This window comes from Sinocyclocheilus anshuiensis, unplaced genomic scaffold (assembly GCF_001515605.1).
Source record: "Sinocyclocheilus anshuiensis isolate Anshui unplaced genomic scaffold, SAMN03320099.WGS_v1.1 scaffold136, whole genome shotgun sequence".
NCBI classification, from domain to species: domain Eukaryota; kingdom Metazoa; phylum Chordata; class Actinopteri; order Cypriniformes; family Cyprinidae; genus Sinocyclocheilus; species Sinocyclocheilus anshuiensis.
In genome coordinates this window covers 856,745-870,070 of record NW_015554074.1, presented here as the reverse complement: position 1 = coordinate 870,070, position 13,326 = coordinate 856,745, and the positions used below count along the sequence as shown (strand labels likewise).

The following is a 13,326-nucleotide window of genomic DNA, read 5'->3' as shown; positions in this document are numbered from 1 at the left end:
TGTTCAGTTTTACTTAAAAGGTTATGCTACTTTGGTTGATTAGGCTGTTGTTCATTACATGCTACATTAATTGTAATAAGCTAGGTGATTATACATTTGTTCAAGCTTGACGCCTTTATTTTCTAATATGCATTTCTAAAATTCCCACAAGGATTTCAACATCATATATGAAACATGAAGTATTAAAAGGACATTTTAAATGTATTTTAAGAAATACACTTAAATTGTACTAAATATACTTAAAGTGGTTCCATTTTAACACAATTTCAATATATTAAATATATTACAAATAGATTAAAATCCAACTTAAACATATCTTGAAATACACTTAATATACTTAAAGTTGTTTCAAAATAATACATTTAATACGCACTTAGTATAGTATAATTTAAATATAGTAAGTATGTCTGAAAAAGCACAATTTAAATATATTTCTTTTTCACCTGGGAACACACTGCTTATTCCAACTTAATTTGAAGATAAATGGATTAGTTATGAAAATCAATGGAAAAATCCCACCAAAGCTGATAATTTGATGGCTTAAAATGTCAGGACCCTGCATCCAGTATAACATTTGGGGAATTTCATTACATACAGACCTAGACTAGTTAACTTTTTATTTTATTTTACAATTAACAGCCATAAATTTGCTCAAACTAGGAATTTATTGAAATGAATTGATTCATTTGAAGTATTTGACATACAGATGAGCATTATGGTTTAATTAATTTTAAAAAGTTAACAAGACTGTAATACAGTGTTCTGCTTTGTCATAAACATGTGTTTAATAACTTACAGTCCAGCCACTGTGCTTTCTTCTTAAAATGTTTTCTTTAAAATGTTTGGGTGTACTAATATGTATATATAATATGTATAACTAATTAAATAAAGTCATATATGAATTGCTTTTAATTAAACGTGTCATCATGGATTAATTACCTACCAACACTCCAAATATTCCATATCGCTATATAATATTAACTAATAGTGTAAATTAATTTCATTACCACAATGGGTTGAAGCCATGCATTTCAACCCCAACCAGTCTGTTTTAATGAATCAAAAAATAAAATTAAATAGTTAGTGTTTTCATTGTTTTGACCCATGTAACTTTCTATTCTAATAAATAAGCGTATTACATTAATTCTTCGTTATCTCAAGATTATTTTTGCATTAATTGCATGAAATAATGCATATTTATGCACCCATATTGTAAAGTGTTAACTATGTTTAAAAGTTTGTACAGCACATTTACATTTTTTTAATTACTGTAAGACTCTGTTTAGAAAATGTTTTAATGATGAGTATTGATGTTAATTGTGGTGGTTCAGAACTCTGGATAGCTCAGAACAAGGGCTTTTTATCTGGATTTAACCTGCTTGCATGGTTCTTATTGCATTTAAATATTTTTATTTGAATATTACGTTTTTCTTGCATAGGAAACTTCTGTTGTACATGATCAGTCACTTAATTTTTACAAACTTCTTTAAATTGAGTAGTTCTGTAAAATTGTAAATTCACTGTTTAATTGCACATTTATGAAGTCATAGGCCCATAGACTGTAAAACAGATGGACGACACGTCTCCTATTCCTTCCACTATATAAAAGTGAAGCCAAAGCATCTCAGAATGGCCGCTGCCATCTTGAGTAAATTACATAATTTGGAGCTAGAGTCTGCGCAGTAGAGATTTGTTTGGAGCCAGAGTCTGCAGTAGTGTCGTGAGGTGGATCCGCGGTATCAAACTCCCGCCAAAACTCCCGCAGACCCAATCAACCATAACGACACGCCCCATTTTTATAGCATCACATTACTAGCTAAAATCACACCTATCACAAAAACGAACAATTGAACATATATCAGCGTGATAACAACTACCTTAAATGACCAAAACCATCTTTCGGAAAATTGTATTGGAAGTGTAATTTATTTGAATTATTTTGACTCAAGTCCCATTCGTTTACATGGAGAGGGCGGGGTTTATGATCAAAGAGCCTGCAGCTTCACTTTTCAGGACGTGAGGCACACCAGCGTAGGCCTATATTGTATATTGTGATCTCGAATTGCACAATATTTTACATGCATTTGAGAGACGTTCTTTAATGTGATGCTATACATAAATGAATGCACTAATCGCCTTTTTTGGTAATTTCATGACTTAACTGACAACAGAACTACATTGTATGCTCATAGTTTCTTGCACGCATTATTTATGATGAAGCGATATAGAGTTTGCGCCTTATATTCGCGTAAAGTTGAAGAGTGTGCGCCGTGAGCACGGTAAAACAGCTGTCAGGAGAGGAAAGTTTGTTTTACTGACATATAGCCTACAACATCTCATCAGACCGCAGTTCATTGTTGTTCTACTGAAGCTCATTTGGCACATGTTCCTTAATTTCCGCACTTGTTTAATTTGTGCCTGGTGCGAGGCGAAGTTGAAGTGCGCGTCTAGTCTCCCGTTTGATGTGGTCATAAGGAGATACGGCGGTTCCGCTTCTTAATAAATGTATTTCTTGTAAAAAAAAGAGTGGCCAAGCAGTTTTGAGTGGGGTGGCCAAGCTTAGGTCAGTGGTGGCCACGGCCACCCCTGGCCACCCCCTGACTCCGCCCCTGACGTAGCTCAGAAAGCAAAAGTTTCAAAGTAACTTCCCCACCGCTGGTGTGTATACTTGACTAAAGATCTTCTGGAGTAGCTTGTGATGTAAAAAAAACCATGATGTAAAACTGGTGTCTTTCAGCAGGTTTGCTCCTTTGAGCCCTGCCAAGGCTTTTGTTTTCCATTTGTCATATGATAGTGCTGATTTTTGGTGGATTTCATGCTTTGTTTAATAAAACAAAACTTGTGTAAAGCTAATGTGGCGCCACTTTTCATTCAAGCAAATATGCTTTTGTCTCTGTCACCCATCAGTGCATGAGACGGTACGTCTGTCTTGGAGAGCCAGTCTGGTGTGTGGAGCTGAACGGACAATCGTCTTTTAGCATCAAAGCTAATGGTGTGATTGACATTTCTGGGTGGCATGAGCTTTATGTCAGTTTGAGCAATGGTTCGGACATGCACATCCAAACAGATGCTCACTCTTAAAACGTTTAATCTTATTTAACATTCCACTGAGTCCACAGACCCAATAAAAAGCATGCTTTGCTCATCTGTTACTGCAGTGTAGTTGTAAATAATTTAGTTATCATGTGCTTTGGCGGCATAATTTGGCCAACGCCCCAGTGCACTGCAGTGGTCACTCTGATGGACAGCTTTACATCTCTCTGTGAAGTTTTTTTATTTTTTTCCTCTCTAAAATGAACACAGTCGCATGCAAACATCTGCTCTGTATCATTAAAAATAAAACCCAATGAAAACATGCGCATGCCTCTGCTCTGCTCTGCAGTGCATTTATATAGACTTCTAGAGACTCTGGATTGATTGGGGTCCTGAAAAATGGCCTTTCTTTCTCTTTTTGTACAGCTGTAACAAATTGAATGTCTGACTCTCATCAGCAGCTTTTCCCTCAACCCTGTGATTAATTACTGTCAAACAGCATCCCCGCGTGAGCACGGTGAACACAAGAGACGCGGCCTTCGTGACTTGGCGTTGATGTTCTCTACACAGAGCGAAAACAAACAACCAACATCAAAACAAGCACAAACTTGACATCATGTGGAAGTATGATATATGGTATTTTATTGTGTTTAATTTTGGAGGGTGGGCATCTAATGCAGGTAGAGAAGTGAAAATAAACTGTTGATTGAGTTGAGGTAAGTTTGAGCAGGAATGAGATGATGGACCTATTTCACAGACTATGATGATGCATTCCCACAGTTAGGCATATTCACATCATAAAAACTAGTTATTTTTTAATTTTATTATTATATATATTATTTTTAATGAAAATGCTATTGTGGATTTTTTCGTTTCGCTGTTTGCTGTAGCAGTGTTATTTTAGTATCATTGAGATTTACAGACACAACAAAAAATGCTAGTACAAATTTTTTAAATGTATTTTTAAATGAATATGGAACTTTAGAAAAACAGCTGAACAAGGTGTAACGTGTTGTTCAGAATTCATTCAGTTCATGTCTGACTGCAATAATTGATTCTGATTGGTGAATGATGGCATGCCATCCATCTGATATTCCCTAAAATTCACTGTTGTCCATGTCAATGCTGTACATCAGTCTGCTTCTCCATATTTATCTGAAACCGGCGCTGCTCTCATGTCTGTCGTATCACACCACTGTGTCCAAAATCACCCATATACCCTTATTTGAGGGGACACATTTGTAATGCTGTCTGAAACCATAGTGGACATTATCGATCAGTCATTCTGTCACTCAATCAATCCACCTCACTCTGTCACTCATATAAAGCACCTCAATAAAAAATGTTTTATTTGTGATGATGACCAACTGACTATAAATGATCCCTTATTTGTTCAATGGCTTATACTATGAAGTAACTAGTCAAAGATATGTGACCCTGAACCACAAAACCAGTCATAAGGGTCAATTTGAGATTGAGACTTATGCATAAATAAGCTTTCCATTGATGTATGGTTTGTTAGGATAGGACAATATTTAGCTGAGATACAACTATTTGAAAATCTGGAATCTGAGGGTGCAAAAAAATCAAAATACTGAGAAAATCACCTTTAAAGTTGTCCAAATTAAGTTCTTAGCAATGCATATTACTAATCAAAAATGAAGTTTTGATATATTTATGGTAAGAAATGTACAAAATATCTTCATGGAACATGAGCTTTACTTAATATCCTAATGATTTTTGGCATAAAAGAAAAATCGATAATTTTGACCCATACAATGTTTTTTTGGCTATTGCTAAAAATATACCCATGCGACTTAAGACTGGTTTTATGGTCCAGGGTCACATATGAAAGAAAGAAATCCATTTTAAGGCGGACATGAGGCAGACACAAACTATGGAAAAAAGGCATACTTGATGCTTCCAGCTGGACAAACTAGATGGTAATTTGCATAACTGCATAATTGTTGCTGAGCACACACACAGTTGATTAAATGTGGACACTGAGACTGAGGTCCTTCACAGGACAGAAGAGGAGTGTCCTAGCAAGAGAAGTCAGTCTGACCTCATTCTCATTTTTACTACTCCAACCATACTGGAACCCAACACTAGTTTAAATGACCCAAAGGATCCTTTCCAGATTAATCAGCATAGCAGCTGAATCTAAATGAGAGCACTCAATTTTTCCATTCTCCATTTCTTTTGAGTGTTTGATTTTTAGCAGGGGAAAATGAGCACATTTGATCAAACAAATATTCTTGATTTCACCTAGTTTTGCGTAATCAAGGTGCTTGAACTCATCTTGCTTCTCGGATGGATGATAATTAACTGGGGCATAACAATAAGGAGAAACATTTATATGAAATTGATCCAAGGTTATGGGTGAGATTTGGGACAGTCGGATGGTTCTCATATGAATTGACTTTAGATGCAGTTTGTTAGAATGTTGGGTGGTGTTTATACGCAATAAGGCTCAAGCTGTTTTTTTTTTTTTTGTAGGCTAATTTAATGCACAAGTAAATATGAACACAGTGCACTTATACTAGAAAACATGCGCTATTGTTATTTTTTATTTTGTAAAGTACAAACGAAAATGAAACCATTTAAATGCATAAAATATCTCATTTTACATTCTGGCATTTATGTACTGTTTTTTTTTAATTAACCAATTCTTATCACTATCTGCATGTCTCATCAATGAGTATGCAATGATGGAGAACAAGCTTTTGTGGGTTTTGAGAGCCAGAACCAAGCTGACTAAGCAATAAAGCTATAGTGAGCCCCTTTATTAAAATACCTGGAGGTGGGGAATAATACACAAATTGTCATATTCACTCAGCATTACTTGATCTAATTCACAAATATCTCAAATACAATTTAGTAGAAATTAATTGTATTTAGTTGTGTTTTAGGCACTAAAACAGTCCATTACTTTATAGTCAATCACATTTTTACATTGAAATAATGAAGATTTCTGTGCCACCCCAGACTGGTTGCTGGCCCCTCCCTGGCCACCCCTATAAAAACATCCTGCCTCCGCCACTGAGCTATGTGTTAATCATAATTTAAAGAAATGCTGTCAGCCATCACCTAAATTCATTTACTTCATTGTCTTTTTGTCAAGGCTACACTGCAAAAAATTCTTAGTATTTCATTGCTTTTGTTCTCCTTGAATCAAGCTACATTTACTTAATTCTTGTTTTCTGAAATTCTTGTTTTGTACTTAAACCAAGAAAAATCATCTGTCAATGGAGTAAGAAAAATAATCTTGTTTTTCCTTTGAATTAGGTTTATTATTCTTACACTATTAACAGATATTCTTGTTTTATGCTTGAACTCACTAAATTTTGATGGCTTTCAGATTTCCCTTCTTTATCTTATATTAAGAGTTTTTATATATTTTAAAAAACATAGCCCCTTAAATGTATCTACTGTTATATATAGCAAAATACTAACAAAAGTAGCTATAACAACATGAAGCTAACTCCTTTTCAGAACTTAAAAAAATGCTACAACAATCGAATATACTAATTTATATAACTGAGTTGAAAATATACTAAATATAGTATATGATATAATAAATATAATATACTACATCTTTCTACATCTGTCATGCAAAAAAAGTAGTTAAATTAACAGCATCAGTAGTTATTATTTACTCTCTAACACCGATATAAATAATGTAGAGTAAAAGCTTAGTGTCATGATTAATGAGACTTTTAAAAGAAGACAGGAACTGAGATGACAGAAAAATAAGAAAGCGGCAGAAAGAAGGGAGCAGAGGAAGAAGATAATGCCACGTCGACGAGGGAAATTACGTTTTTATACGGAACTGCTGAGGCGTCCTATGAGAGCGAATTACGGCAAATATGCTTTTGGCTTACCAATGCTCTGCTTACCCAATGAAGATTCAGCAGTAAACGTGGCAGATAACACATCTCCGCCATGCTTTCATTTGTTCATGTTTTAAAAAAAAATGACAGCCTTAAAGGGATCTCATCTTTACAATGTGGCAGAATACACCGGTTATATCGGGCGATCGGATTATTTAAACAGTGAAAGTGAAGTAGCATATAACACACATCACATCTGCATTTGTGTGAATGCTCAATGCTTGTGTGTTGCAAGCAGGTTCCTTCAGACCTGTTTCCTGTTAAAAGTTGAAGCCTCCAATACAGAGACTGAAGCTAGCAAGTCCTTAACAAGGAGAATATCAGTTTTCCTGGCTCTTATGTTTCACTTTCAAAGCTTAGCTCATTCGCCAACTTCCCACAACTGCTTTCCCTCGTCCCGTCTCACTCCTACAGCTCTGCTACTGAGGGGGAGCTGATAGAGACATAAAAAGCTTAAAGCACAAAGACACGCACACGCATACTGCACTCTTCTACAAAGCACTTTATCCTCTGATGAGCTGTTTATGGTCAGGGATGTCCGGCTGAGAAGATTTTGAGGAATTCTTCTTAGGCTGCACTGAGATGCATTGGGTCTTTGTGGGTAATGAGGCAGACAGACCTCAGCTTCTGTCTGGCCAAACTCTCAGGTTATGCAATCAGCATGGAAACCTGAACTCTTCCCATAAGAAACATTTACGGTTTCAGTGTAGGATTAAATGGATATTTCATCCAAATATGAAAATTCAGTGATTATCTGCTCGCCTTCATCAACTGCCGTTACCATCACTATTCACAGACCGCTATTAATCACTGAAAATCTTCAGCTTTTTTGCAGCTCTCAAATTCATTCAGTGCCTTTTTTCACCATGATGTTTCAACAACGTTTTCCTATCTCACACAACTGTATTTTTCCATAATTGTTTACTTAATATCTTACAATTTCTAATACTTTTTTTTTTTATCTCAGAAGTCTGGCTTCATTTCTAAATAATGCAACTTTTTAAAAATTATGATATTCTCATAATAGCAACTTTATATCTTATAATTATATCTAACAATTTCTCATACTTTATATCTCATAAGAGTGACCTTTTTTTCTGACAACTGCAGCCTTCTTTTTTGTAATTGTTACTTTCTCATAGCAACTTAATTTTGACTTTATATCTCATAAGTGCAACTTTATTTCTGACAACTGTCTGCAACCTTATTTCTCATAATGGCAACGTTATTTCTCATAACTTTGACTTTATAACTCACAGTTTCTTACATTATCAACTTTATTTCTAACAGCTGCAACCATATTTTTCATAACTCCAACTTTCTCATTATGGCAACTTTATTTCTCATCATTTTTACTTTATATCTTACAATTTGTCATACAGAGGTATTCAACCCTGGCCCTGGAGACCCACTGTCCTGCAGAGTTTAGCTCCAACCCAAATGAAAACACCTGAACCTATTTTAATCAAGGTCTTCAGGATCGCTTGAAAAAAAAAAATCGCAGGTAGGTGTACGGAAGCACGTTGGCTATAAACTGCATAGTAGGTCTCCTGAAGCAGGATAGAAGGCCTGTCTTTATATCATATTTCATTATATCTTTACATTTCTTGCAATTGTAAGTTATCTTATGTGAATTTAATTTTCCAGTTGGGATGAACTATCCCTTTAAGAATGCCACAACTCTCGATGATTCCAAAGCTGCACGAATCATTCATTAATATCTTGTCCCACACATGTTCAATGGCAAGAATGATATAGCAGTTCCTGTTCATATGTGTTGTGAATATGAGATCACCTACAGTTGGTTACGCCTCATGCATATGCTGTATACAGACTGACTCTCAGTGTGAGCGCTACACACCAGATGAACTTGTTAATGAGTGAAAGGCGAGGAGATTTCAGCTGCAGCCGCCGACTGGTGTGTACTGATTTCATATGTTGTCCAGATCTGTGAGCTGGAGTCAGTGCCCATGGTGCAGAGGGAGGGGTATTATTCATCGATGTGGTATTTATGAGAGGAAGGAAAAGGTCTTTGATAGAGAAACTCTGCTCTGCTCCTCTCTACCACATATACTCGTGTTCCTGGAACCCTCCACTCTCCTTCGCTCCCACGCAGTATCTGCATATCTCTCTAATGTCCAGCCTTTTCCCATTCACTCCATGTTATGTTAAACGTGACAGAGATTGGGTAATATGAGGTAAAAGAGGTGTGCATATTTAGAAAAAAGGTCAACTGACTTACCGATCTGCACACGTGCCAAAGTTGCTGGGAGTCTGGTGCTGTAACTCAGAACTGCTGATATTCCTCTGGCGTTCCTGTCAAAACAGAAATGAGAAAAGCTCAAGGGTTTGTAATGAAGCCTGCACACTATTTATCTGACACTTTTAGAGCATGAGAGATTCAAACAGAAATAGAGTTTCTCTTAAAAATAAAAGTTTATTAATGGCATTGATAGTTTCATGAAGGACATTTAACATCCATTACACAAAAGGTTCTTCATAGTGAAAAAAAAAGTTTCTTCAGATTTTTAAGTATTCTTTACACTATAAAAAACTTTTTAAAACTGTTCTCTGAAAGGTTCTTTGGGGAACCAAAAATGGTTCTTCTATGACATCGCTGCGAAAACCCCCTTTTGGAACCTTTATTTTTAAGAGTATGAGAGCAAATTCCAAATGCCATTTTTGTGTGCATGTGGGATTTGGCTGGCATATAATTATTTATGATCTTAGCTGTCATTTTGAAACATCTGCTTGTGTTCATGCAACCCAAAAATGACACAATGGGAGACAGAAGGCATTTTGAAATAAATGTGAATTGAAGACATTTTACCAGCTAGGAATATAAACTTTGCTGCTGTTATTAAAATGAATAATATTCTGATTCCAAACATAGTAGCATGGCTTGTGTAGGCTTCTCCAAACAACTACATATGACCTGATTCGTTAAGAGTGAGTACGGCATAGTGGTGTTGCCTTTCTAACAGAATTCATCTTGAATCATTTTACAAAATGAAACATGATGGATGAAGACAGAGGTATACAATAAACATAGCCTGTTTCCAGTCAGCTCTGCTTTCCTATGAAGTCCATTCTCACTAGATAGCTTAGACTTAAGCTCAACGAGCCTCAGAGGTGACAACTTCATCGTTCACTGTGTCTCATCCTCCATGTCCAGCTGAGCACTTTATAGCAAACCTCGCAAAGCCATCACCCTAGACAGTAAAAGCAAACTGCTGCTTTTATCTGTTTTAGGGTCTCTAGATAAAAAAATGAAAGCAGCAACTGTGATTCAGCTCCACATCTGTGTGGCAGATTGGACCGAGCAAAAGGTGCTGTGGAGTAGATGGACAGCAGTCTGTCCAGCATGTGTGGAGGCTTTGCTTTGTGATCAAATTACAGTTTTTTGCAAGACAATAAAAGGCACAGTTGAACCCTATCATCTTCCTTTCCATATATTATTTTTTTCCTTACTATATGACTGATGTAAAGCAGAAAGACGTGATGCTTAGTGCAATTTCTAAGCCTATAACTCCACCAAATCAAATTACAAAAATAATGGACCTCGTCAATTTAAAATTTCGTACAGTTAGGGTTAGGTATTTACGTGAAAAAAATAATTTCTCACGCATTTCCTGTTCCCAACAGCTGCTTTCGCGCGTATTTATTTTTCTTAACGTTACACGTTGTAATGCTGATGAATCCGGATTACTCTGAGGGAACTGAACTCGTGACTGCAGCTAATCGTTTGTTCAAAGCACACTCATAACGTCCAAATAAGGACTTACTCTTACAACCGAACTTGAACCGCACACTACTCCTGTTCGCGCGCTCTCGTCTGTGAGCATGCGCAGCAACATTTCTAGTACGCTGTGTATCATTCCCAAAACCAGCTGAAACACAATACGTACATCGTTAACATTACTACTACCAGTGCTGGGAAGATTATTTAGGCCTACAATGTAGTCCATTACTGATTACAGATGACATGATGAAAACTGCAGTTAGTAATGCAATCTAGGTTACTCATTTTAGGTAATGTATTCTGACTATTTTTTATATTAAATTTTTTTTATATGACTTTTTATCTAACTTGTTTTAAACTTACCATTAAATGTACCACATTGGTATAAAAAAGCAAAGAGAATGAAAATATATTCCATTTTTTAATATCAACATCAAGTGCACTCATTGTGTCGCCTGCAATGACGTCATAACCCCTCGATTTCCGGTTTTGTTTTTTAGAAAACATAACTATTACTAGAGATAGTAATCAAAGTGTCCAAGAAAATTGTGTTAAAAATCTTTCAAAAGCAAAAACTATTCTCAATAACTGGATACAAAGAGATATCTCAATTTTTGGAAGAGTTTTATTGACTAAAATGGAATTAGTCTCCAGGTTTGTTTATCCAGCCTCCTCCTCAGCTATCCCACCTCACTTACTAAAAGAATGTAATATTGCATTATTTAACTTTATTTGGAAAAATAAGCATCACTCTATTAACAAAAATGATTTGGTTCACAGTTACGAAGAAGGCGGATTAAATGTTATTGACTTAGAAATAATGAATAGTGTTTTAAAAACTCAATGGTTAAGATAATTTCTTTGTAATACAAACTGCTTATGGTTTACTGTCTCTTCTTCAATATTTGGGAAAGTAGGTGTCTTGGAATTTTTGATTAGATGTGACTTTGATTTGTCCAAATTACCTCTTAAATTGTCTGCATTCCATCAACAAGTTCTCCTGTGTTGGAAATTAGCATTTTCTCACAACTTTAGTCCACACAAAACTTGTATTTGGAACAATCGTTTTATTTTGCACCATAACAAATCTTTATTTTATGAAAACTGGTTTCAATATAACATTTTTTCCCTATTGGACATGATGGACAACTATGGTAATGTTCTCAATTACAATGATTTTTGTTTAAAACATGGATTTGTATGTCATCCTAAAGAGTTTTACAATGTTGTAAATGCCATACCAAAAAACATGGTATTATTAGTAAAAGGGATTCTTTCACATTACTCTGTGACATTCTCTCTCCCATCTCCTTGTCTGGGTGAATTGTTTATTAGAGATCATAAATGTAACAACAAATATATTAGAAGTGTCTTCATTGATAAACTTCATCCAAATAGAATTAAACGACATTATGTTTTCAAAGATTTTAACCCCAAAGAGGTGAAGGAAATTAGAATTAATTATCTTACCTTTCCAAGTCTCCCTAAAGTGAAAGAACTTAATTTTAAAATAACAAATGACATATACCCATCTAAAGAATTTCTCAAATCAAAATTTGATATTGGAGAAAACGCTTGTCAATTCTGTGAAATTGATATTGAACATATTTTTTTTAATTGTAATTACTCAAAGTTGTTTTGGACTCAATTGTGCAGTAAAATGTCATGTATAATTACATGTGTAAATCCCCTTGAATACAAACAAATTAAGTTTGGTGTGCTTAAGAAAGATTGTTCACAACATTACTTGATTAACAACCTTTTTGAAGTTGCTAAATACTTAATTAATAAATGCAGATTTCTGAAAACCCCTCCATCCTTACTTTAGTCCACACAAAACTTGTATTTGGAACAATCGTTTTATTTTGCACCATAACAAATCTTTATTTTATGAAAACTGGTTTCAATATAACATTTTTTCCCTATTGGACATGATGGACAACTATGGTAATGTTCTCAATTACAATGATTTTTGTTTAAAACATGGATTTGTATGTCATCCTAAAGAGTTTTACAATGTTGTAAATGGTATTATTAGTAAAAGGGATTCGTTCACATTACTCTGTAACATGTTCTCTCCCATCTCCTTGTCTGGGTGAATTGTTTATTAGAGATTATAAATGTAACAACAAATATATTAGAAGTGCCTTCATTGATAAACTTCATAGAATTAATAAAATAGAATTAAACGATATTATGTTTTCAAAGATTTTAACCCCAAAGAGGTGAAGGAAATGAGAATGAATTATCTTACCTTTCCAAGTCTCCCTAAAGTGAAAGAACTTCATTTTAAAATAATAAATGACATATACCCATCTAAAGAATTTCTCAAATCAAAATTTGATATTGGAGAAAACTCTTGTCGTATTGATATTGAAACCACTGAACATATTTTTTTTAATTGTAATTCTTCATTGCTCTTCATGATTGTACATTTAATGTAAAACTTCACTGTTACATATTGTAATTGCAACTATGTCTGCCCTTGAGAATTGTTAATATTGTTTATTCAATGCCTATTTTGTATGTACATTTGTTTATTTACTATTAAAAAAAAAAGTTTTTTAGAAAACACCAAAAATGCTTTAATATGTTATGCGTTTTATTAGACAGGTGACGACCGCACAGAGTAGCATTATAACAGAACTTTCAAATGTA

General features: G+C 34.8%; 1 protein-coding gene across 1 annotated transcript in view; it reads right to left on the bottom strand.

The window, feature by feature from the left end:
* Positions 1-10,762, bottom strand: part of hao2 (hydroxyacid oxidase 2 (long chain)) — a 25,811-nt gene extending 15,049 nt beyond the window's left edge. The window contains exons 1-2 of the mRNA XM_016460869.1: positions 10,712-10,762; positions 9,169-9,242 (exon numbers count right to left, since the gene is read on the bottom strand). The gene's annotated coding sequence lies outside the window, so the exon portion shown is untranslated. The remainder of the gene's footprint in view (positions 1-9,168; positions 9,243-10,711) is intronic.
* Positions 10,763-13,326: the final 2,564 nt, after the last annotated feature.